Below are 25,400 nucleotides of genomic sequence, written 5' to 3' on the forward strand. Positions count from 1 at the left end.
CCGGCCCCGGCGTGGGAGCTGACCGTGGTGCTGACCAAGCTCATGGGACCTCCGTTCGAGCCTCTGCACTCGGCCCCGTTGAAGTTTCTGTCGTGGAAAACAGCGTTTCTTGTGGCCATCACCTCCGCACGACGGTTGGGAGAGATCCAGGCCCTTTCCTGCAAGGCCCCGTACTTGACTTTTCACGACACGAGGGTAGTGCTCAGGACGCACCCCTCCTTCATGCCCAAGGTACCGTCGGACTTCCATCTCAACGAACCCTTGGTGTTGCCTGTGTTCTTCCCGTCGCCTTCGTCGCCGGCTGAGAGGACTTTGCACTCGCTGGATGTGGCTAGAGCGCTGAAGTTCTACGTGGACCGCACAAAGTGTTTTCGGAAGACGTCACAACTCTTTGTGAACTTTGGACCTGTCAATCAGGGGAAGGCTCTCTCGAAGGCTTCCATTTCCAGATGGCTCTCCGGCTGTATCATGTACTGTCATCGGTTGGCAAACCGACCGCTGCCTGGCCGTCAGAGAGCCCATTCCACCAGAGCGATCGCAGCTACCACGGCGTTCCTTTCTGGTGTGCCCCTGCTGGACATATGCAGGGCTGCTACGTGGAGGTCGACGCACACCTTCACGAAATTCTACTGCGTCGATCGGGATTCCAGGGAGGAGTCCAGGGTCGGCCAAGCAGTGCTGCGCAACCTGTTTGCCTGAGGTGAGCCTGGTGAGGAGGTAAGATGCTTAATGTTGAGTTTGATGTACTGCTTAATGTTGAGCCTTTGCCACCTCCCGTGGTTGTGCATGTGTGTACTGCTATGTATTCTTTATTCATGAGCATGTGAATCCATGCCAGACCCCATGCTGGAGAAGGAACAAGTTACTTACCTGTAACTGTTGTTCTCCAGCATGGGTCTGGCATGGATTCACATGCGAACCCTCCCGCCTACCCCTCTGCGGCTCTTCACTTGGTCATACTGCCACTTCACGTGCTTCCAAATCTGAAGATGGCTGCCAGAGGCGGTGCTTAGGTAGAGGGCAGTCATTGGCTGTGGTCAGTATGACGCAGAGACCAGTGATTGGTTATTACTACGAAAGACAGATCAGAAACGAAACTGATACTGGTTTTTTCTTTACCGAGGATTCCCAGCCTGACGACGGGGAATATTCATGAGCATGTGAATCCATGCCAGACCCATGCTGGAGAACAACAGTTACAGGTAAGTAACTTGTTCCTACTGCACTCTCTATTAGCCACTTTGAACTTTCAGTAAACAGAGAAAATGAGGGTGGGGAGAGCCCGGAAGGCAAGAGAGGAATGCAGGGCGAGGTAATTGAACAGTGTAACTGAAGCTTTTCTACACAAGATTTAATTAGCAAACCTACAAATTGCTATGTGACACTGCTTATTTTATGCCTTGGTTGCTGCTGCCCCAGGGAGACTAAATGGTAGAACCTTAAATTTAAATAATCCTAGGGGGTAGCAAACGAGTTGTTTTGCTAGTCTGGTTCAAACAGTGGAACCTGCCAATAGCCTTTGGTTAAATCTAAGGTTGATGGACAGCGTTACCTAGTTTATCTATCAAATCATCAATGCATGGCATTGGGTAGGCGTCAAAGGCAGAGATGGTATTTACCTTTGTAAAATCTATGCAGAACCTCCAACTCCCATCAGGTTTTGACACCAACACAATGGGAGAGGACCAAGGGCTTGAAGGCTTGATGATATTCGCCTTCAACATCTGTTCCACTTCTTTTAATAACATTCCCTTTACGTGATTCTTGCTATTGATAAGGTCTTGAATGTATCACCTTACCTGCTGGGGTACCAATGTGGTAGTATATTCCCTACACTCTTCCGGGTTCCTCATGGAACACGTCAGGAAATTGCTATATTAAATCTAAAAGATCTGGTTTTCATTGTTTTGTAAGATCAGGGGGGATGAGAGCGATTGTTTTGAACTTCACTGGGTACCAAACGGGATAATATAGTGGCACTAGACTCAGTAGGGTTTTCTTTCCACTCTTTCAACAGAGTTAAATGATAAACCTGTGTCATCAGTTGGTGGTCTGGTTATAAGATTTTATAATTACAAGGGCCTACTTGTTCTATTACCTCATATGGGCCATGCTGTTTAGAGGCTAGCTTGTAGGTAAAAGCACAATGACCTTCTGATCGATATGGGGTTGTACAAGTGATCAAACTGCTGCCATATGTTGCTCGAGTCTTGTTGCAGTTTGAGAAATCGTTATAGGGAACCTCTTTCCTCCCAAGTTTCCTTGAGCAAGTCTAATAGATCTTTGGGCTCCCTCCCATAGAGCAATTCAAAAGGAGAAAACCCAGTAGAAGCCTGAGGTGTTTTCCGTACGGCAAACAATGCCCAGCGGAGCATTTGGTCCTAACTTTTCCCAGCCTGATGTACCAACTTCGTATTATGAAAACTTTCCACAAGGCCCTCCGTTTGAGGATTATATATGAAATGTATCAGTGTGGTGATATGTAACAATTCCTTAACTCCTCATCGGTTTACTCATAAAAGTAGAGCTCTGATCCGTCAGTATCTCTCTAGGAAAACCAACTCGAGTTTATAAGGGGATTAGATGCTTTAAGATTTGTTGGGTGGTATTTGTTTTAAGAGGAAAAGCCTCAGGCTACCAAGTAGCATAATATACTATCGCCAAAATATATTTGTTACCCAACTTTGAAGCTTCAAGAGCGCCCACAATATCCATCACAATTCTTGAAAATGTAATTTCTATAACTGGTAGTGGATTCGGTGGAGCTGGTGTCTTCTGACAGATGTCACATGCTTGGACAACATTTTTTATATCGGCATAAATTCCTGGCCAATAGCATGTTGTGCTAAAGTGGGCATTGGTCTTCGCATGTCCTAAGTGTCCTCCAGTTAATTGAGAATGGGCTATTTCTTCTTTTTTTTTAATCTTTATTTATTGTACATCCTCATCAGCATTTGTTAAAATATCTGTATACAACATGACAGTTTGGTCTCCGACAGCCATCATACAATGAAAGCGGAACCATGCACTTTTCCTGTCTCAGATGGATCCAGACCAAAGGCGAATAACTAACCAATTACAGCCTGGCATCCTCTATGGAGCAGGCCCATGTGTAGGGTGCCGCCAATCAGTGGCACCCATTAGTACTGTATGTAATGATGATTGTCGGGTTTTTAAGCCCCTATTTGTAGCAGGACGAGTCTGAGCGCTCTTGAGCAGCAGAGTCCTTTGCTGATAATTGTATTCTGTACCATTAAACCTTGTTTATCATTGCAACGCTATCTCCTGGCATATTTCCCAGGTTGTCTTTATTTTGGAGTGCGCGTATATAGGGACTTGCCTTCACCATACCTCCTCTGAGATGTCCATGTCTAGATCTCTCTCCCACCGGCCCATATATGAAAGCTTGTTCTCCATCTGTGTTCTATCTAAAAGATGATAAAAGCTTGAAATTCCTTTTTTTAGCCCCCCACTTTTCTCATCACCACTTTTATATATTGGTGGTCACCTTCCAGCTTCTTTTACCTCCCTTTGAGATATCCAATGCCTAATCTGTATGTACTTGTAGCGTTCCCCCTCCCTCACTTGGAACGTGTCTTTGTAATCCTCGAAGCAGAGTTGCTCCCCACTGCTGTAATAATCTATCAACCGCAAGGCAGACCAGCCTCACCAATTGTTGCAAAACGTATTACTCCAACCTGGGGAGAACTCCCTATTAAAACCCATCGGACTATAAGGACCGAGAACCGGGGTCATCCTTCTACTCACATAGCTTGATCCCTACATCGTAGGGTATTTTGGATTGATTGCAACAGCTGTTCTCCTGTCTTTCAAGCCTTTTGTCCTGAAAATTGAAGCATTCCTAACGGAATTGTGGTGGCCCTCTGTTCTATTTTGCTCCAGGCTTTCCCGAAGTTAGTCAATGCCCACTGAAAGATGGGTGCCAGTTGTGCTGCAAATATGTATCGTTTTTAACTCTGGTTATCCAAGCCCTCCCATCAACAGGGTCCTAAATAAGACCGACCTAGGGGACCCTCTGTCTTTTCTTATGCCAAATAAATCCCAGAACGGCTTCCTGCAATGTTTAAACCATCTGGGCTGGAATTCGGATGTGACGTGAACTCGCCACAAGTCCGGGCAGCAGAGTCCTCTTAACCACAGTAATTCTAGTGAGCCATGACCATTCTTGAGCATCCCATCTGTTTAAATGGTCTTGTAATTTATTCCACAGAGGGGTAATAATTGCCCCATATAGCCCCTTTTATAGGTTTTACGTTAGGATTATTCCAAGATAATCTATACTCTTCCAAACCAGCCGGAATGTATTACTTGGCTCTTATATTGTCAGGTCTAAGAGTTATGCTCTAGGCTTTGGATTCAGCATAATTAATCATGAATCCAGAAACCTCAGCAAAGTCCTGTAGTCTCTTCATTACTCTCTGCATAGTCTGTATCGTATACCTCATGGATAGCAAGATATCGTCAGCATATAGTGCGATCTTATGTTCTTCATGCTTGTATATTATACCTGCAATCCCTTGGTCCGTTCTAATCATTGCTGCCAATGGCTCCATGGCCATTGCAAAGATCAGTGGGGAATAGTGGACATCCTTCTTTTTTACCCTGACATATGTCTACCTGAGTTATATATCTTGCGTTAACTAGAAATTTAGTGGCAGGAATTTGAAAATTTGCTAGGACCATTCGTAAGAATGTAGGTCCCCATCCAAATGCAGTCAGTGTCTAAGGAAGGTCCAATCCATGCTATCAAAAGCACACCTTGCGTCTAGAGCGTCTACCGAAAAGTTATTTTGTCCAGTCCTAACCCCTATAGAAATAACGTCCACGGCTCGCCTGATATTATACTGGGCCTGTCTTCCCAGAATGAACCTTGGCAACATTCTTGCTAGTCTCCTTGCCAATATTTTAGCATGTTATTTGGCATCTCCGTTGAGTAGGGAGATTGGGCGGTAATTGGAGCATTCCGTCTGATCTTTTCCCGGTTTCAATATTAGAGATGTAGCGGATAAGCTCATGTCTTCCATAACCACCCCCTGTTCTCTAATTTTATTAAACGCCCGTGTGAGCTGTATCCGGAATGTTTTGTAGTACCCATTCCTGAAGCAATCGGGCCCTGAAACTTTATTACCTGGTAAAGAATTGATGGCATTGCCCACCTCCTCCTTCATAATGGGTTCCCCCAAGCATGCCCTATCCTCTTCATTAATATTTGACAAATGTTCCCCCTCGGATATACCCCATTTGGTGAGATGTGTCCCGGTCTTCCCTTTTTAACCGTTTCCTATGGAACGATTCAACTATTGCCCCTTTGTCTTCCTCCGCCTGCCACATTTCCACAGACTCCTCTTTTAGTTGTTATATAATTGCGTGCCCTTTGTTTATGCAATTTGGCAGCTAGTAAGCGGTTGGCCTTCCCTTGACATAATAGGTCTATTTTAATCTCAACAGCGCTTGAGCCGAGCGATATGCCATGTGGGCCTCCGGTTGTGTACTGGATTTCCGCTCGTACTGCCTTAAGAGTTTGCCCGCCTTGTGTTGGGTTTCTAACTGTTTAGCTCTCTTTCGAGATCTATGCGACGAGTTCGTGTTCTCTAAAAAAGGCAGTCGATTGGGATATAAATTCACCCCAAACTACCGCTTGGCTCGCTTCCCACACCACCCTCCAGTTCATTTCCTCTGACATTTTCCCTAAAATAGTGGCCAATTGCCTTTTCCATATGGGATTCCGGGGCTAAGGACTAATTCGATCAATCTCAATTGTCTTGGGGTCTCTTCAAATCTACTTGGAGGGATACTGGGGCGTGATCCGAGAGAAATCGTACACATATTTCCACTGCTATGACTTGCAGGGGGAGCTTTGAGGAGGGAATTAATGTCACTGATACTAAGATCATATATTTCGAGGGGATTGGGTCCTCCGACGTATTCCATATCTATGACATGTAATCACCACAGCTGTGCTGCTTCGGAAACTTTTTCCTGCGTCGATGCGCCGTCGTCGAGGACCTCCTCCGACGTCATCCGATGTGATAAGTAGGACGCACGACGCCCGTAGCCTCCGTTCCGTTTTTTCCGCGAACGTGTTGCTTCGTGAATCTCGGTTAACGCCTCGACTCTTTGGAGTTCTGTTCTTCTCGGTTCTTCGAACCTGTTCGTTTTTGTGAAAATCCTTTGTGTGAAGATGTCTTCTACTTCGTCTTCGACCCCGCGTCCGGGCTTCAAGAGGAGCGGGCAGTGTGGGTCCAAGATGTCGGTGACGGACTCGCACGACGCCTGCCTCTGGTGCCTCGGGGAGGCCCAAAACACGGATGATTGTATCGACTGCCAGTCACTCACGTCCAAAGCCTTACGCGAACGTAAGAAGAAGTTGTCGGTAGGTCGGGTGTCCAAGCCTCGGAAGTCGAGATCTGCGGGGCTTTCGACGGATGATTCGAGGGGTGGCTCTCCGCGTCATCGTCGGAAGTCTCGTGGGTCTCCTTCTAGGAGTCGGTCTCGCCACTCCTCAGCCTCTTCGGGGCATTCTCGGAAGCGCCGACACCGGTCGTCTTCCAGGTCCTCTTCGGAGGACTCTGCCCGGCACGTCGCTTACCCCTCCAGCCATGCGACGCCGGAGGAATGGGCTTCCTTCGGGAAGAAAATGCTGGCGATTCTTGAGTCGCAGGGTACTAAGCCGTCCGCGCCCCTGAGTGGGGTCAGTCGTGAGAGGTCGAGAGACACCGCTCGCAAGAGTGGTCGGCACGAGTCACGGGAGAGGTCCCGTTCGGACAAGGAGGCTCGTTCTCGACGTACCCGTTCCAGGTCCCGGTCCTTGACGCGTTCGGGACCGTGTGCACCTGTGAGGTCTTCGAGGAAGACATCGACGTCTGAGGCGTCGAGGGCGTCGACAGGCTTTCTCGAGGCTCCGGCTCCGAGGAAGTCGTTGAAGCCGTCGATGCTCAGGTCGTCTAAGGACACGCTCGGGGCTCCGGCTTCGAGGGCTGTCGACGCCGCCGATGCTGGCGGCGCTGCATCTGACGTCGACGCCGATTTCCTCGACACCGATCCTCTCGGCGCCGATGCCTGTTCTCTCGGCGCCGATTCGCTCGACGCCTTTCGTGTCGGAGGTACCCCGTGGCACGGGGGAACCCCCTAGGAAGGCTCTGGTTAAGAGCAAGCACTCTCGGGTGCCTTCTTTTCGCCACCTGGAATATATTTCAGAGGCAGATGAGGATTCTGATGGCCTGGTTCCTAGTCAGGTTCCAGATGAAATTGTCTCGGGCCATAGTCAGTTTGACGATTTGAGGCAGTTATTGCATGATGCCAGTGGACTGGACACCTCTCCAGAGGTGGAGTTTTGTAGGCCTGTGCCTGGCTCTCATGCCGATTCCTCGTACCGGCGCCTTATGGCTAGGGTTTCTGAGTACTTGGGATGGTCTGCTCCCCCAGGGGAGTTTGTGCAGGATGATCTAACGGACATCCTTGATGTTGGTCCCCCAACTGACCCGGTACTGCCATTCATAGGACTTTATAGAGAAGGGTGGCAGCGGCTTGGACTGCTCCGGAGAGTCTCCCGGCGGTGGGCAGATCCTTGTCGCGAAAATACCGTCCAGCCAGTAGCGACCCCTGCTACTTGACCAGGCACCCCACTCCGGAGAGTTTGGTGGTGCAGGCGGCCACGGCCCCGGCAAAGCAGGCGTCGTACCCTACCATCCCTCCTGATAGGGACGACAAACGTTTTGATGGCTGGGCGAAGAAAGTGTTTTCTTCTGGTGGTATGGCGCTTCAGGCGGCCAACTCCATTTGTGCCTTGTCTCGTTTCACACACACTCTGTGGAACTGTGTTGCGTTAGCGGCTGAATATATTCCCGAAGGGGACGAACGGGATGGTTTCCTTGCTATGGTCCAGGATGGTAAGAATGCCATGTGTGAGTCCGTTCAGTCTGGTTTGGACTTAGCTGAATGCGTCAGTAGGTCCATGGCGGCGAGCACCGTGATACGCAGGTTTGCTCCTGATGTGCAGTCCCGGGTCCTCAACATGCCCTTTGACGGTGAACACCTTTTTGGCAGCAAGGCTGACGAGAGCCTTGAGAGGTTGCAGACCTCAAAAGCTGCAGCGAAGTCGTTGGGCGCTGCAGTTCGCCAACCTCTGCCTTTTCGTCCTAGGGGACAGCAGTGGAGGGGTGCTTCCTTTCGCTATTACTCGTCCTTCGGTAAAGCGAGAGGAGCTGGCAGTCAAAGAGGCCAACGCAGGGGTACCAGAGGTGGACGACAGTGTACCCGTGGTGCCAAGGCCGCTCGGGCAGTTGCCTCTTTGCCCTCAGGTAACGCCGCAGCCGCTCCCACTCAGTCATGAGGCCATGTCCCATGGTTCGCCGGTTGGGGGAAGGCTGGCGCAGCATCTTGTAGAGTGGCAAGCCATTACTTCAGATGTGTGGGTTCTGGAGATCATAACCCACGGCTACTGTCTTCCCTTTCGGCACAGGCCTCGCGACAATCCACCGGGGAACCTCTTTGCAGAGTCCGGATCCGCTCCTTGCGCAGGAAATCCAAGCCCTGCTGGAGAAAGGCACCATAGAACTGGTGCCTGTAGCGGAGAGTAACAAGGGATGGTATTCCCCTTATTTTTTGATTTCGAAGAAAGACGGGGGATTGAGACCCATCATGGACTTGCGCGGTTTGAACAAACTCCTCAGGAAGGACAAGTTCAAGATGGTTACTCTCTCTCTCTCAAGTCCTCCAGGCCCTTCAGCTTCAGGATTGGTTGGTGTCACTCGACCTCAAGGATGCTTACTTCCATGTGCCGATCCATCCCAACCACAAGAAGTACCTGAGGTGCGCGGTTGGCGACTCGCACTTTCAGTTTCGGGTCCTGCCGTTCGGATTGACCTCCGCCCCGAGGGTTTTCACCAAGCTCATGGTGGTGGTGGCAGCGCATCTCAGGCAAGGGGGGATTCACGTCTACCCCGACCTGGACGATTGGTTGATCAGGGGGAGCTCTCCCGAGCAAGTCCTGGATCATCTGTCCGTCACCTGCCACTCCCTTCACAGGCTGGGCGTCTCCCTCAATTTAAAGAAGTCCCATTTGACCCCAACACAGCGGCTCCAGTACATCGGAGCAGTGCTCGACACTTCCCTGGGGCAGTGTTTTCCTCCCCAGGTGAGGGCTCTTCACATTCAACAGATGGTGCACAAGTTTCAGCATGCCCAGACGCTTCCAGCATTCGAGTTCTTGAGGTTGCTCGGCCTCATGGCATCCTGCATTCTTCTGTGCCAGAGGCTCGCCTGCGGATGAGATCTTTGCAGTGGGCACTCAAGACGCAATGGTCGCAGTCCTCCGGCAGGATGTCGGACCCGGTTCAGGTGCCGCCCTCGGTCGCCCGGGACCTTCTGTGGTAGGCCGTCGAAGGCAACTTGATGAAGGGGGCTCCATTTTGGCTTCCCTGGCCGGAGGTGACGATCGTGACGGATGCATCCCTCACGGGATGGGGAGCTCATGGCAACGGGCTGACAGTCAGCGGTCGTTGGTTTCCGTCGGAGTCCAGACTCCATATCAATCTGTTGGAGCTGAGGGCCGTCAGGCTAGCCCTGAAGGCTTTTCTGCCGACTGTGCGAGGAAAGAGTGTCCTGATCCTGACGGACAACACAGTGGCCATGCACTACCTCAACAAAAAGGGGGGGGCAGGGTCACTTCCTCTGTGCAGGGAGGCGATGCAGCTCGAGTTCTGGGCCATCCATCAGGAAGTTTCGATCTCGGCAGTTCATCTGGCCGGAGACGAAAACGTGACGGCGGATGCTCTGAGGAGGCAGAGCGCGATCTCTCACGAGTGGGAGTTGGCTCAGGAGATTCTCCTGGAGATCTTCGCCCTTTGGGGGACCCCTCAAGTGGATCTCTTCGCCTCCAGTGTCAACCAGAAGTGCGAAAGGTTTTGCTCGCGGGAATTTCCTCCAAAAGGAGCCTTAGGAGACGCATTCGTGGTGGAGTGGTCATTCCCGCTGCTGTACGCGTTTCCTCCAGTCCCCGTCATCCCGCAAGTGCTGCGGAGGTTACGGAAGTTTGGTTCCCAGATGATCCTCATTGCTCCGGCGTGGGCTCGGAGGTCGTGGTACCCAGACCTTCTCGACTTGTCCATCTGCCCTCCACGTCGTCTTCCCTACCGAGACGATCTGCTCTCACGGGAGGGGGGTCAGGTTCTCCATCCAGAGGTCAGATCCCTCAACCTTCACGCTTGGCTTCTGAAAGGTTGAGGTATAAGGATTGGGACCTCCCTGAAGACGTGATGGAGGTGTTGCTTTCGGCCCGTAGGCCGGCAACAAAGTCTCTGTACCGTTGCCGTAAATTCTGCAACTGGTGCAGAGTTCAGAATGTGGATCCTTTTGCATGTGACATCCCCATGGTTCTGTCCTTTTTACTTTCTTTGGCCCACAGGGGCTTGCAAGTGGGTACCGTTAAAGGTTACCTGGCGGCGCTGTCCATCTTTAAGCCCTCGTCTGAAGAGTGTTCTTACTTTAAAATCCCTTTGATTTCACAGTTTCTGAAAGGGCTCACTAATGTGTTCCCTCCATCACCTTTCCTGGTGCCCGGTTGGGATTTAAACCTTGTTCTTAAGTTTCTTATGGGTGCTCCGTTTGAGCCTTTACATTCTTGCCCTTTGAGGCTGTTAACTCTGAAAACTGTGTTTTTAGTTGCGGTTACTTCCGCTCGCAGAGTGAGTGAGTTACAGGCACTTTCAGTTAAGCCACCCTTCACTGTATTTTACAAGGACAGGGTTGTCCTTAGAGTTCGTCCTTCTTTTCTTCCGAAGGTAGTGACGGAATTTCATTTGGCCCAGAAGGTTGTTCTTCCGGCATTCTATCCTCCTCCGCATCCTGGTAAGGAAGAGGAGAGGCTCCATAGGCTTGATCCTAGGAGAGCTTTAAGCTTTTATGTTTCACGCATGTCCCGGGTCAGAGTGGACGATCAACTCTTTATTGGTTACGCTGGAAAGCGTTTGGGGCAAGCTGTGACGAAACAGACTTTGTCTCGCTGGATTATTTTGGCCATCTCGGAGTGTTACCGCTTGGCGGGTAAGGACCCACCGGCTGGCTTGCGGGCCCATTCTACCAGGGGTATGGCTGCATCTACTGCCCTGCAGAGGGGTGTTCCTATTCGCAACATCTGTGATGCAGCCACCTGGGCTTCAGTACATACATTTGTACGTCACTATTCCTTCGATTCCATCCGAGGACAGGATCTGGCCTTTGGCAAGGCGGTCCTTTGCTCTGCTATTTGATTGGCTATTCTAAATTTTGATTCTAAATTCTTTCCCTCCCTCCTTGCTCTGGTACTGCTTTGGGAGTGTGTCATAGATATGGAATACGTCGGAGGACCCAATCCCCTCGAAGAACAGGTTACTTTCTTACCTGGTAACGTTCTTTCGATGGGATGGTCCGACGACGTATTCCATATCGCTCCGGCCTTGCCTTCCCCGCTGCAGAATTTCTTTTGCGATTGCAGTTTACGTTCCGCAAGACTTTGTGTCTGACTGGCAGTTGACTAATGTCACACGTTCTGGGGGAAAAAACTACAACTGAGGCTACGGGTGTCGTGCGTCCTACTTCTCACATCGGATGACGTCGGACGTCGGAGGAGGTCCTCGACGACGGCGCATCGACGTCATGGACGCAGACGCCGAAAAAAGTTTCCAAAGCAGCACAGCTGTGGTGATTACATGTCATAGATATGGAATACGTCGTCGGACCATCCCATCGAAAGAACGTTACCAGGTAAGAAAGTAACTTGTTCTTCTCCAGCATGGGGTCTGGCATGGGTTTACATGCTCATGAATATTCCCTGTAGTCAGGCTGGGAATCCTCAGTGAAAGAAAAAAGTTTCACTTTCACTTTAAAATGGTATTTCTCCTCTAAACCAATCACTGTCCTCTGGGTCATACTGCCCCATCCAATTACAGTCCTCTCATTAAGCCCCGCCTCTGGCAGCCATCTTCAGCTTTTTACCGCATACTTCAGTGTTGGGAGTCCTTGAGTTGCTCTTAGAGCTATTTTGTAATTTATTCCACATTTTTTGGTGCAAAACGTCTATTTTTGTTTCATCAGACTGTGCGCTCCTATCTCCATCGGCCGGCAATGGGGGATCCGTTGTCGGTGAAGTTGCGCACCCCTCAAGGGCGATTGTTCGTCAAAGTTTTTGGAAGGATGTCTTGTGGCTACTTTGCGCCCTCCGACCATGACAGAGGTAAAAAAGGAGGGGAAGGACCCTCTTCAGGTCCTGCACCCAATGCGGGCTACGGAATGTCTTCATGGAGGGCAAACATCTGAAATGTCTCTACTGCCTGCACCTGACCACAACGAGGATGGGTGCGAGGTATGCTTGGGCTTCTTGAAGAAGACAAAGACTTGTATAGCAGGCTGGCGGTGGGTCTTAAATCGAGCAAGGCCTCTGGCCCGTGCTCCAAGCAGGGTCATGTCTCACCCGGGACCGGTCAGTCTGAAGAGCGGTCTCCCTTTGGGAGGAGGTTGAAGTCCTTTGAGGAAGCCCCATCTGTGGGCGTCCAAGATAAGGCCAAGAACCGCAAGTCTGATTCCAATGGGTTCGCCGCTGATGCAGGTCTCAGGTTGGATAGGCCACCATCGCCATCCCCCTCCATAGCCAACCTGCCATCGAGCACCCCTCTTCAAAGAGGAAAACATCCACCCTGGCCAAGTTACAGGACAAATCGGAAAAGCCAGGGGAAGGAGAAGGCTGTGCAGCCCAAGCAGGCTCAACCGGAGCAGCCAAAGGCCTCGTTGACCGCTTGTTAGGCAGAAACCTGTGCAGTTCCCTTGGGGACCACTGCAAAAGATTTAAGACTACAGGTATAGCAGTAAACCCACTTGGTAGCAGTCTGCACCACCCAGATTTACCTGGTAGCTGTGGCTGAGCAGTCAGACTTCCCTCAAGGAGAGTTAGGCAGTATGTAAAGTATACACAATAGGTACTCAAATACAATAGCACAAGCAAACACTGACCAGAGCTTGGTTTCAAAAGTATATAGTTATTTATTTATTAAACACACATAAGTTGAAGACACTCTAGCAAAATATAGTAAAAACACTTCAAACACAGTTATAATGAAAGCAGTTTCAACCCTTACTCCTATCTAGACAACTCTAGGTTAACACCACATAATTAAAACAGAGGTGAGCGCTTAACGTTAGATGACACTCTAGTAGGTTCAAGAAAGGGGTAAAAAGAGACAGAAATGGGTTAAACACACCACTCTAAGGTCCAGAACACTTGCAATAGACTCAAAGAAGCACAAAAGTCACAGGTGAGCAAAAGTCACTAGGCAGGGCCCACTCTTACAGTAGCCGGAGCGAAAATGTGCCCAAGATCACACTGTTATTAGGGATTCAAAGTCTTGCAAAGAGCTAGAAAGAGTTTAGAGTGGCTTAGAAAGTTTAGCCAGGGTGTTCCAGGCACTCCCAGGTTCGAAAGCCGGGGGCTAAATCTACCCCGTACAGTCGGTGGCAAGGGAAGCCAGGCGGAACACGGTACCTTAAGCGGAAAGGATCCTCCAGCGGTGGCAGTTGTTCCAGGCAGTGGTAGCAAGGCTCGACGTCGGTCAGGGGAGAAGAAGTTCTCGCTGAAGAGCAGAAGAAGAGGGTCGTTGCACTGCCCGGGAAGAGACCAGCCGCAGAGTCCTCCGGTTAAAGGGTTGTACCGACTTTCGTGGCTGGGGTAAAAGTGGTGGGGTTCCGGTTGCCGGGGTGCTTGGCACTGGCAAGGCGGCCACGAGATACCTCGAGAAGCGGAAAGAAGGTGAAAACCGGTTGTCCCCACCAGTCAAGGGAAGGAGCCACTCCGTTAAGAGTTCTCCTCGGTCGTCGGGAAAAGTGGTGAGACGGTTCAGCAGGGCTCCACCGGGTGGTGTCGTCGAAGCAGGTCGGCTCATCTCTTCCCTCGTCGGATTCTTGGTCCTGTGGCGACTTCTAAAGTTCCAGTCCCCAAAGCCCTGCTTTTATGCAGCAAACCCCCATTCACCCAGCCTAGCTGTCACTCAAACATGCTAAGTGGTGAGCCGGCCGGCTCACCACTTGGGCCAATCAGGACGGAGTGCGACTTGAGTTACCAAGGTAACTCAGTCCAGGGTGCCTAAATCCCCCTCCACCCCTCCTAAGTACCCCAGACAGAGTGGCACCACTTTGGAGGGCTTCTGTGGAGAAGCCCGCCAAAAGTGGAACAAAGGGCTCCACTTTGGGTCAGAGTTACAGAGGCGAACGCCAACGCCATTTTAGAATCAAGTTTTGGCAAAAAGTCCCAACCGGAGTTATAATAATAAATATATAAACCGGCGGTATGTTTAAGGCTACCGTAAATAAATATTTAAATGTGTTAGCCTAAAACAATGGGAAATCCCATAGGGAAATATTCGCGGTCGAATATAAAAAGTAGTTTCCACTGCCACCAGCCAAAACTCGATCAGGGGGGACGGAGACGTGCCCCCTCGACTAACAGACCCTGGGGCAATCGAATTGCCCCAGCCAGTACGTCCACAATATGATGGTTTGTACTGGTTCTGTTCAGGATTCAAGACTAGCAAAGTCTTTGGTGACTTTACATGCCCTGGGAGACAGTAGTCAGCCCCAGGGTATGGAGTCTATGTTGGGGAGTCCCTAGGACACCCCTGGGTCACGGCACAGAGGGTGCTGTGTAACCCACATCACAAAAATACATGAGGCCCTATGGAGTAAGGCGTGATATGACCGCTGAAGGCTGTGGGCCCTCCAGGTGGGGGAAAAAGCACCGGCTCAGGTCCTGGTACACAACCCTCAGGAGGGAAAAGTGGGGGGGGGGGGTGTCGAGGCCCCAAAGCATCCCTCCAAGGCTTCAGTTTAGCCAACCGATATCTCATCCACGGATGACGACGTGGACCAAGCGTCCGTCCATACACTCCACGAAGACGGAGGTGGCGCAGGGCCTAGCACTCCATTGCTTTCTCCACTGAGGAACATATCCATGGACATCCTGTCAACTCTCCACACACTAGAGACTGAGATCCAGCAGAGGTTGCCCTCAGCACCGGCACCTGTTGTACTGCAGGACCCTGACCAGCCTCCACGTAAGAATAAGAAGCGTCATCCAGCACCGCTGCATCAACCTCCTCCACCACGTCGGGACCAGACTCCACCAGCGGACCTGATACGGACACTGGTACGGCCGCGGGAACCGCCGATGATGACTTTGTCCCGGCAGAAAACGAATCGCTGCACCTGGACGCCCCTCATAGTCTCTCCACCAGACGAGGTTGGATCATTCCACTAGATGTCCAGGACCTCGGAGCTGTTCTAGCTGGTGCCTGAGGAAACCAAGGAGGGGCTCCTATATCAGCAACGAGAGTCCAAGATGAAGACTATCATGGCGGTGTTAGAGAGAATTCTCATTCTATGGCTAATTTCCATTACCTATAGAGTCCCCCAGCAGCTTTGCTTGATTTGAAGGGTTTGTTGTTTTCTCCTGCTAAGAGTGTGACTCTTTTTCCCACTCTTAGGCATATTTGCTATGTGTGTTCTAGGTTATTTTTTGTGTTTAATATCTATGGGGTTTATCTCAAACTCATAGGAACCATCTTTATACACATGTTACACAGCACCCTCAGTGCAGTGACACAAGGGTGTCATAGTGACCCCCAAACATAGACTCCATACCCTGGGACTGACTACTGTCTCCCAGGGCATGTAAAGTCCCCATTGACTTTACTAGTCAATTTTTATGAACTAAACCAGTAAACCCCATCTTACTATGGAGGAACTGGCATGGGTTAATAGTTTTTCCCTGGTGTTAATTTTTCGAGAAGGTACCGTACAGTCCCTCTCTCAAAAGTTTTTGGCTGGTGGCAGTGGTTACTACCAGAAATATTCGACCGCAAATATTTCCCTATGGGATTTTCACATTGTTCGAGGCTACCAATTTTACTGACAGCCTCCAACATACCGCTGATTTATTTTATTATTAACTTTACTCGGTAGGTTTTATTTGCCAGAACTTAAATATGAATTCTTTCTCGTGTCTTTCTCTAAACTCCTAACCCAGGTCGGAGATCCTTTGTTCGTCCTTTTGGCGGGCTTCTGCCAAGAAGCCCTCCTTTCGGCGCCACTGAGTCTGGAGTGGATCTATTGTGTTGGAGGGGGAGTAGGGCCCCTGGACAGGGTTGCCTCAGCAACCCATGTCGCACTCTGCTCTTATAGGCTGTAGGGTCTCCCGCCAAGAAGACCACTCCACTGTGTGAGTGAAAGCTAGGCTGTATGAATGGGGATCTTTTTGCATAAAAGCAGGGTCCTGAGGACTGGAAGAGCAAGACGTTGCCACTGGAACTAAGAAGCCGAAGAGGAGAGAAGCCAAAGACATCTGCAACGACTGAACCAGCGGTGAAGCCCTGCTGCAGCGTGTCACCACTTTGCTCCACACGATGAGAGAAGATCTTCATCTGCAAGAGCCTTCTTCCCTTGAGCTGGTGGGGCCAACCAGTTTGCCAATTGCCTTCCCGGACCTGCCGTGGTCGAATCGCCAGTACCCTGTACTCGGAGACTGGATAACCAGGCACCCGTCCACCTGGACCGCGCTCCCTGGGTAGTGCAGTAACTCAAACCTTCCTCCACGACGAGAGCCTCTCTTCCTCTGCTGGATCCCCTGAACTGCAGGAACTACCAGGAACAACCGCCACCGCAGGAGCCTCTTCTTCATTTTAAGGTACATTGTTCCGCCAGGCCGCCCTTTTTTCGCGTGGTAGTGCTAAGTGTTTTAAATCCTTTCCCTACCTGTTGGGTTGGCCGCTCCTATCCTCCCAACACTGTCTTTCACCTTCTGCATCCACCTTTTCGAATCGTTAACCAAAGACTTGACTGCAGCTACAAGAACATTTTTGCTCCTGGGACCTTTGCCCTGTACTACTGACTCTGGCACAGGCCAATTGACTCTGGCTAAATTTGTTAGAACTGCCCTCTCTAGATTGCTTCTCAACTAGAACTGTGTTGATGCGCCTAATTCTTATAACCACCTTTTCCTTCCCACTTTTAAAACTTGTGAAGTGCCATTTTGCTTGGTTGTCATTTAAGTATTCTCTATGCTAAAGTACTTCCTTGCCTAAACTTGTTCACAAACTTAGGAGAAGTGTTACTCGGGTGTGTAAGAAGATATTCCTGTATAAGTTGTGTTTTCCCTCCCTCGTGAGAACTTGCTAGAGTGGCATTTGTGTTTGGTTTTCACTGTGCCATTTTGCTCAGTTTTCACTCTTGCTCAAAGTTGTCTACAATTTAACTAGGGAGTTGTGTATACTTTTTTTGACTGATTTTAACTTGCTTTATTGACTGTGATTAATGTGCTGAACTAGAAGTGTGTAAAATAAATATATTTTTTAATACAAAGCTTGCACAAGGAAACACTGACCAATAGTACTGTAGCCCTATTGTGTAAACCCTGAATACTGCTCATCTCCCTCTTGAGATAAGTCTGACTGCTTAGCCACATCTACCTACTAAATCTTAGTGGTACAGACTGATACCAAAGGGGATTTATTGCTCATACCTGTAGTCTTAATCTTCTGTAGTGCTCCCTAAGGGAACTGCACAGGATTCTGCCTAACAGGCGCTACCCCTTTTTCAACGACATTTGGGAGGATGGCCTTGCCCTCATGATGAACCCATGCACGGCTTCAACCAAACGAGGCAGATTGGAGAAGAAATTCAGGGTGCCAGATTCCGCACCCAAGTGCTTGAGGACACAATTGTCGCCGGACTGTAGTGTCAGCTGCCGCAAGGAAACGTTCGGCCACCTTGGCTTCCGACATCAGTCCCGCTGGACAACGAGGGTAGAAGATGGACCATATGGGGAAAGATTGTCATCATCTACACAGCAGCATCCACTATCAAGGCGGCTAATGCTCTGGCTATGTTGCCCCGATAAGAATGGGAGTTTTGGTACAAGCTGGGCCCTATGCTGGAATTCCTTCCCGACAACAAGAAAACGGAGGCTCTCGCCCTTTTACAGGAAGGGGAGATGGCATCGGAACATGCCATTACGGTGGCAGTGGACATCTCTGACACTGGATTCTGGCAGATGCAAATCAGTTTGCATTCGTCGGCAGGGGTGCCTGAAGGCCACAAACCTTCCCCATGATGTTCATGCAAAGCTGCTGGACATGCCCTTCGATGGCAAAACTGTTTGGGACGGCACTTGATGAATCCCTTCAAGCCATAAAGCCAGACGTGGAAACTCATGTTCCCATGGCACTCTACAGCAGCATCACTAGTTGTCTTTTCGCTCCTCCAGGCGAAAATCGAGCAGATCCCCCAAAGGAAACTCTGCATTTTACAGGCAACCTCCACGATCCTCAACACAGGAAGCCTACAGGGGTCGCTCCCAGGCCTACGGTAGCAGAGGTCAGCATTGCCATAGCCCACGGTGGGAGGCTGGCTGACGAGGTTCTTCAGCGAGTGGAAGCTCCCCACGACAGATGGGTGCTGGACGCTCTCTCCCAGGGCCACACTTATAGTTCCAACGCAGGTGCCCTCGTATTCAGCCTGTTCCTCGTCTGGAGCAGCACATCCCTCAGCTCCTGGAAGAAGTGCAACCCATGTTATGGAAGATGGAGTGTGGGGGGTTTGTTGGAGACCCATCCTGGACCTGTGTACTTGAAATCCCAAAAATTCAGAATGGTCATGTTGAAACGCGTGCCCGGCCAGCTGGAGGAAGGGAATTACTTGACTTCATTGGACCTAGAGGATACATACTTCCACGTCCCCATACACAGGAAACATATGAAGTTCCTTTGGTTCATTGTTCAAGTCCAACACTACCACTTCAAAGCCTAATGTCGGACCCAAGGGTGTTCACGAAATGCCTGGCCACGGTGGTGGCCCATCTGCGTCTGCTGTACGTACACGTATACTCCTACCTGGACGATTGACTGGTACGAGCCTGCTCCTGGGAGCTGACCGACAAGCACACAAGACCGTCTGACTACTGACGGCGCTGGGGTTCTCCGTGAACCATAAGAAGTCCTGCTTGATGCCATCGCAGAACGCTCTGTTCTTTGGGGCCAGACTCAACACAGTGGCTTACCTGGCGTCCCCACTTGGAGGAGGCTAGCAGTCATCCAGGGGAAGGTACAGCGGCTGTCGTCGGCAAAGGCGGCCACGGTTCGGGCCATCAAGTCTTTGCTAGGCATGATGTTATCCTGCATCTACATCGTCCATCTCTGCAGGTTGCAGATGGAGCTCTACAGGAATTCTTGGATGCATGTTAGATACAAGTGTCTGGGAATTTTTTTTAATTTTATTTATTATTTATAAAGCGCTCACACAGCCCGCAGGCATCGAGGCGCTGTTACAGAAAGTGTTTGTTTTTCTAAGTTGCCATTGTATTTTTTTGTCTTAGTTACGCATTTATAACGTGCTTAAACACCCACAGGTTTCTAAGCGCGGACCCGGGGATCGAACCTGTTGTTGCTTCGTGTCGTCTTGCTTCCAAGACGCGCACGCTGCCGCTGAGCTATCCTCCCGGGACAAGATTCCCCCCCCCCCCCCCCCTCAACGAGGAGTTCGGTGGGCGTTAGTGGTGGGGGGGGTATGCTCCCACATTGCCCAACGGATGGGATTTGAAACCCCACCATACCAGAAGACGGTCACCACGGCCGCCTCTCTGGAAGGTTGGCGGAGCTCACACTGGACGTCTGCACGCCAAAGGTGTGTGGCTTCCGAAGGTGAAGGATCTGCACTTTAACATCCTGGCATTTCAGGCAGTGTTCTGGACTCTTCCTACCGTCTGAGAGGCAAGGTGGTGAGGATCTTCACGGACAACACCACCACCATATTCTACACCAGGAAACGAGGGGGCACTTGATCCCTGGCGCTCTCCAAGGAATTTCAGGACTTGTGGCATTCGGCCATCGGACAAGGAATGTTCCTCGTCCGGTTTCACCTGGCAGGTGTCAAGAACACCATTGCCGACTTCCTCAGCAGGGAGCTGCGCTCCTGCCACGAGTGGGAACTTCATCAGGATCAGGTGGACAGTCTGTTTGTGAAATGGGGCTGACCTCCGATAGATCTTTTTACCACAGCGACAAACTGAAAATGCCAGAAGTTCGCCAGCAGGTTCTACCAACCCAGGAGCATGGTGGACGCGTTCTCCTTCCCGTTGGAAGATCTGTTTCTGTACGCCTTTACCCCGTTTCCTCTCCTGCTACGTGTATTTCATATCCGGACCTACTCAGCCTGTCGGTGTCAAGTTGCCGGTACTTCGGGATTCTGCTCACCAGGGAGGGAGGCGCAATCCTTCATCACGACCCAGGATCTCTGAACCTGAAGGCATGGTTTATGCAGCCTTAGAGTTGGAGGTTATGAGTTGCCAGCGGACTGCAGGGAGGTCCTCGCCAAAGCCAGGGCGTCGTCGACTTTAAACTGCTACGGCCATAAGTGGAAGCATTTTGCTACGTGTTGCCGGTCATAGAAGATTAGGCGGCTCCACAGATTCTTCCATACTTGCTGTCCTTGGCAAAAGCTGTACTTGCTCATGCATCCATCAATGTACACCTGGCAGCCATCTCCCACTACACTAGATCCCCAGGAAGATCTTTGCTGTGATCCCACAGACTCGTCAAGGAGTTCCCAAGGCACTATTTTAATCTTTCCTGCCGGTGAAGGCACCTTCCCTGGCATGGGAACTCAACATGGTTCTGACAAGACTCATGGGGTCACCTTTCAAACCTATGCATCAAGCCCCACTCAAGTTTCTCTTGTGGAAGACCGCATTCCTTGTGGCTATCACCTCAGCCAGACGTGTGGGTGAGATCCAGGGCCGATCCTGCAAGCAGCCATATCTGACTTTCCATAAATCAAGGCTGGTACGGCGTAAGCACGCCACTTTCATGCCGAAGGTTCCGTCGGAATTCCACCTCAACAAGCCTTTGATGCCTGTTTTCTTCCTGAACCCTTGGTTGTCGGCGGAGAGGGCCTTGCATTTGCTGGACGTTGTTCGTGCCTTGAAATTCTATGTGACACGCACAAAGAGATTTCGGATGCCTTCTCTATTGTTTGTGAACTTTGGACCTGTGAACCATGGGAAGGCCTTGTCCAAAGTTTCCAACTCACAATGGCTCTCCAGCTGCATCATGCTTTTTCATCAGCTGGCAAACAGGCCTCTGCCGGGCCATCTGGCAGCCCACTCCACCAGAGAGATCGCTGCAACAACAGCGTTGCTTTCTGATGTGCCCCTGCTGGGCTGCGACGTGGAGGTCCACATATGAAGTTGTACTGCGTCGACAGGGATTTTAGGGAGGAGTCCAGAGTCGGCCAGGCAGTGCTACGCAACCTGTTCACTTGAGATGAGTCTGTTCCAGGGGTAAGTGTTAATTGCTTCAGTTGAGCCTTGCCACCTCCCATGATTGTTTAATGTGTACTGCTGTGTTTGTTATTGATGAGCATGTGAATCCATGCCAGACCCTAAGCTGGAGGACAATAGTTACAGATGAGTAAATTATACCGTCCTTGAAATCCTTGATGTACTGCAGAAAAATCTGTATAATTGCCTTCGGTGACGTGGAAAATCGCCAAGTTTTGATTAAGGTAAGATCCCTAAAAAAAAAATAAAAAAAAAATATATATATATTTTAAATCCCAAAGCCTGTCTGAATTTGTCATTGCTTGCAGGGGCTAATGTTTTGTCTAGTGTGGGGTCCATAACACAGTTGAAATCACCACCTAGCACTACTTGATCCTCACACCAACCCCCTATCTTGTGCAGTAACGTGATTATAAACTGATCTTGTCGTTGGTTCGGCGCATACATTGCCACTAATGTAGTCTGCTCTTCTATGGTACCTTTTGAGCACTACGTTTCTTCCCTCTGGATCTCTGTACAAGAATGTCTTCCTGAACCCCAACTCCCTACACAACAAAATCCCTACCCCTGTGGTCTTCGTACCGCTGGATGCAAAATATTGGTGGGGGAACATTCTATGTGCCATTCGCTTTTCATCTCTCTTTAGTAAGTGTGTTTCCTGACGAAAGACCACTGAGGCCTTCAGCCCTATCAACCTCTGCATTATCGATCAACGCTTCATTGGGGAGTTCACCATCTTTGTCAGCCATAATCAAAATTCAAATCCCCTTGTCTCTGAGTGTCCTGCATCTTACAAGTATGCCGCAAAAAGGTCTGTATCACCCCCTCCCTCGTCCCCCTCAAAACGAATCCCCCACATCTCATCCCAAACATTCCCCCTCCCCAACTTTAACATGAAAAGTCTATGTAACTTCAAACAGTGTATCTCCTTCTTCCGTCCCTCAGCCACCCTCCCAACCCGAACCCCCTTTGTTATAAATTTCAACCAATTGGAACCTAGCGCTCCTGAACCCGTTCTAGCACATAGCTTACATCTAGCTAACCAACGCTTTCAACTAACCTCTCACGGTGAACCCCATCTTCACGTATGATCTGAGGCATGAGGACCTCGTCCTCTCCCTTTAGGGTAAGGACGGACGAGCCGCCATCAATCTTTTCTGGGCATGCATTGTTGACGTGTCCCATCCTCCTCCTGAAGTGCCGCTTGTTCTGAAGAGTGAGTGTCGTTCTGTTGCATTAAGTCGGTCATCTCCTCCTGCTTCTCCTCCTTAGTCACCTGGTGTGTATTGCCTTGGTATTCAAATCTGAGGCCACACAGGAAGGTCCAGCTATATTGTATGCCCTTTTGCAACCAGGACGTCACCATCCTCGGACGCTTGCATCGTAGTAGGGTGAAATAAGCCACATCTTGGAACATAGTTTCTGATGTTTGCTAATCTGCTTAGAATCACATGCTGTGCATAGGTCCGACATCCAGTGGTCACTGCGGAGTATTGCATTTAGTTTTTCGTAGTCGAAAAGGGACATCGACAAGGCGTGTCTGAAATACTATCCCTATAGTGACGTGCGTTGTACCCACAATCCCTCACGCGTCGAGGTCCCTCAGATTGTTTTTTTCCGCCCAGCTACTGGTCGCCTTTACACAGAGCTCCTCGAGAGACATTGCAGATTCCATCTCCTCGACCTTTGGTCGTTTTTCCTGTTTAATATATAACATATCGATCCCTCCCTCGACGCAGTTGTGAAGCTGTCTCCGCCGAGCAAGATCTTCGACGGAGGGGACGAGCGGAGGAGATCCTTCGGTGTTGCCGAACACGTGGCCTGGCCTCGCAGGCCAAATACAGTAGGGAGAGTGGGGTTGTGGGACATCTCTGGTTCTTTTCTGAGAATGCCTTTCCTTTTCCCCTTCCTTTCCCTTGGGGTCGTTATCACGATTTATTGCCTCGGCTATGGAGAGGACACCCTTTAGGTTTTGCCCACTTTGCAAGGGCAAGTTTACTTGGAAGGACAAGCGTTCAAAGTGTAACCGCTGCTTGCCCCTCGATCACAAACAGGAGGGTTGCACGGCTTGTCGGCTTCTGAAGCCAAAGACTCTAAAAGACCGTAGGGTCAAGAGGTGGGCGGCCTACGCTATGTCGAAGGCCGATTCTTCACCCGCCGCTGCTACTACCGACAGTGACGAGGAACGTGATAACACGACCTCCGCTACGGAAGTCGTACACGGGCTCGGCTCACGCCCTGCTTATGGGGATGAACACCCTGGCGACACTGACGCACACGATACCACACATAAGCACACAACCCATAGCTCGAAGACGAAGAAAGCATCAGCGCCCAAGGAGACGCAGGTTCCACCGGCGGCCTCCTCGGACCGTTCAGGTTCGAAGCCCCTCTCGCAGCCGCGACCAGCGACTGGGCTTTCGGCAAATAAGGGCGCCGCCCCCAAACCATCGGCCGGCGCGCACCAGCAGAGAGCGCATGCTGCCATAGAACGATCGACACCCGTAACGTCGAAACCACAGCCCTCCGCTGACAAACGAGTCGCAGAGAGCTTGTCGAGGATCGTTGTAGCCGACGCCCAGAAGCGTACGCCGAAAGACACGTCGAGCGCTACGCAGAGGTCGAAAGACACGTCGAAAAAGCCCGAAGAAAGACAGGGACTACCCCCTTCAGTCGGGGGGACCCCCAGCACACCGGAAGGCTTTTCGGAAGGCGACGGGACACTTTCCTCGACGTTATGGGAGAGGTCGAACCGTTTTCAGCTAGATGACACTAATTTTCCCCCGCTAGACCGCTCAGGGGTACCCCATGAAACCATGGAAAGGCTCCATCTCTGCATGGAGAGAATGGAGAGGTTTATGAAGACCCAGAACCCTCCCACTCCCAAGAGAACAAGAGAAGGGCCTCAGGAGGACCCCAGGGCCAAATATCCGAGACTAGTCAATCCCCAGCAGGACACAGCCTCAGACTTCCATAATGTGTATGACCTCATTGGTGAGGAACAATACTTAGAGGAGGAGGATGAATTTGTGGACGATGAAGAGGGACAGAACCAGGAGGAAGGTCTGGAAGACAGCCCAGACATGGTAGGAGAAGGCTTCGGAGAAAATCCAGAAGGACCTTCTCATGCCTGGCAATCCCCATCAGTATATTCGGACACTGATGTCCTGAACCTAAATCCTCCTGACAATTCACCTGTTAGAAACACGTCTCCCATTGACGATCAGCCCACATTCAATGCCCTGTTGCGCAGAGCAGCAGCACATTTCGAACTGGACACTGGGGAGATCTCTCCTGAAATAGACTTTGTGGAAAGAGTAATTAAGGAGAAACCCCCGGTCAGCCAGACCATTCCCCTCCTCGCTTCAGTGAAGAGAAGAATCATCCCTTCGCTATCCACACCCGCACTAATCAGAGGAGTTAATCCAAGAATTGAAAAACTTTTCACTCCTTCACCCTCAGACCCGCTGTACATCAGGGGACATTCCATTCCGGATTCCCTTGTAGTAACTAATACAAGGAAGAGGGCAGGGGTGCCGCTGTCCACCAGCGAGGCACCACCTGACAAGGATGGCAAGAGGTTATATCCCCTTGCAAAGAGAGTCACATCCTCGGCTGCCTTTTCGGCTAGAATTGCGAACAACAATTCTTTGCTAGCGAGCTACGCGGACGCGCAGTGGGCCAAACTGCGCAAAGACGCCGAAGAAGCGCCGGAACCACTACGTACACGCCTGCTATCAACTATTGGCGAAGGAACCCAGGTCAACCAGAGTATTGTAAAGAACTCTCTGGATGCTGCTGAGACAGCGGGACGTTCCCTGGTTCAGGGAATACTCCTAAAATGCCATGTATGGCTGCGCAACTCAGGGTTCAAACCGGAGACACAGGCGTCTTTAATAAATAAACCTGTTGAAGACTCAAACCCCTTCGGGAAAGCGGTGGATGAGGCTCTGGAGATGGCTAAAGAAGAGTTCGATACTATCAAAACTCTTGACCAGATCTCTAAGCCCACTACCAGACGCAGCTA

At 50.5% G+C, this 25,400-nt stretch overlaps 1 protein-coding gene across 1 annotated transcript in view; it reads left to right on the forward strand.

Annotated features, from left to right (window-relative positions):
* The window catches only part of KAT6A (lysine acetyltransferase 6A), a 1,549,616-nt gene that overhangs the window by 149,352 nt on the left and 1,374,864 nt on the right, over nucleotides 1–25,400 (forward strand). The gene's annotated exons all lie outside the window — the stretch shown is intronic.

The sequence above is a fragment of the Ambystoma mexicanum genome, chromosome 10 (assembly GCF_040938575.1).
Source record: "Ambystoma mexicanum isolate Mex_15411 chromosome 10, UKY_AmexF1_1, whole genome shotgun sequence".
Lineage (NCBI taxonomy): Eukaryota > Metazoa > Chordata > Amphibia > Caudata > Ambystomatidae > Ambystoma > Ambystoma mexicanum.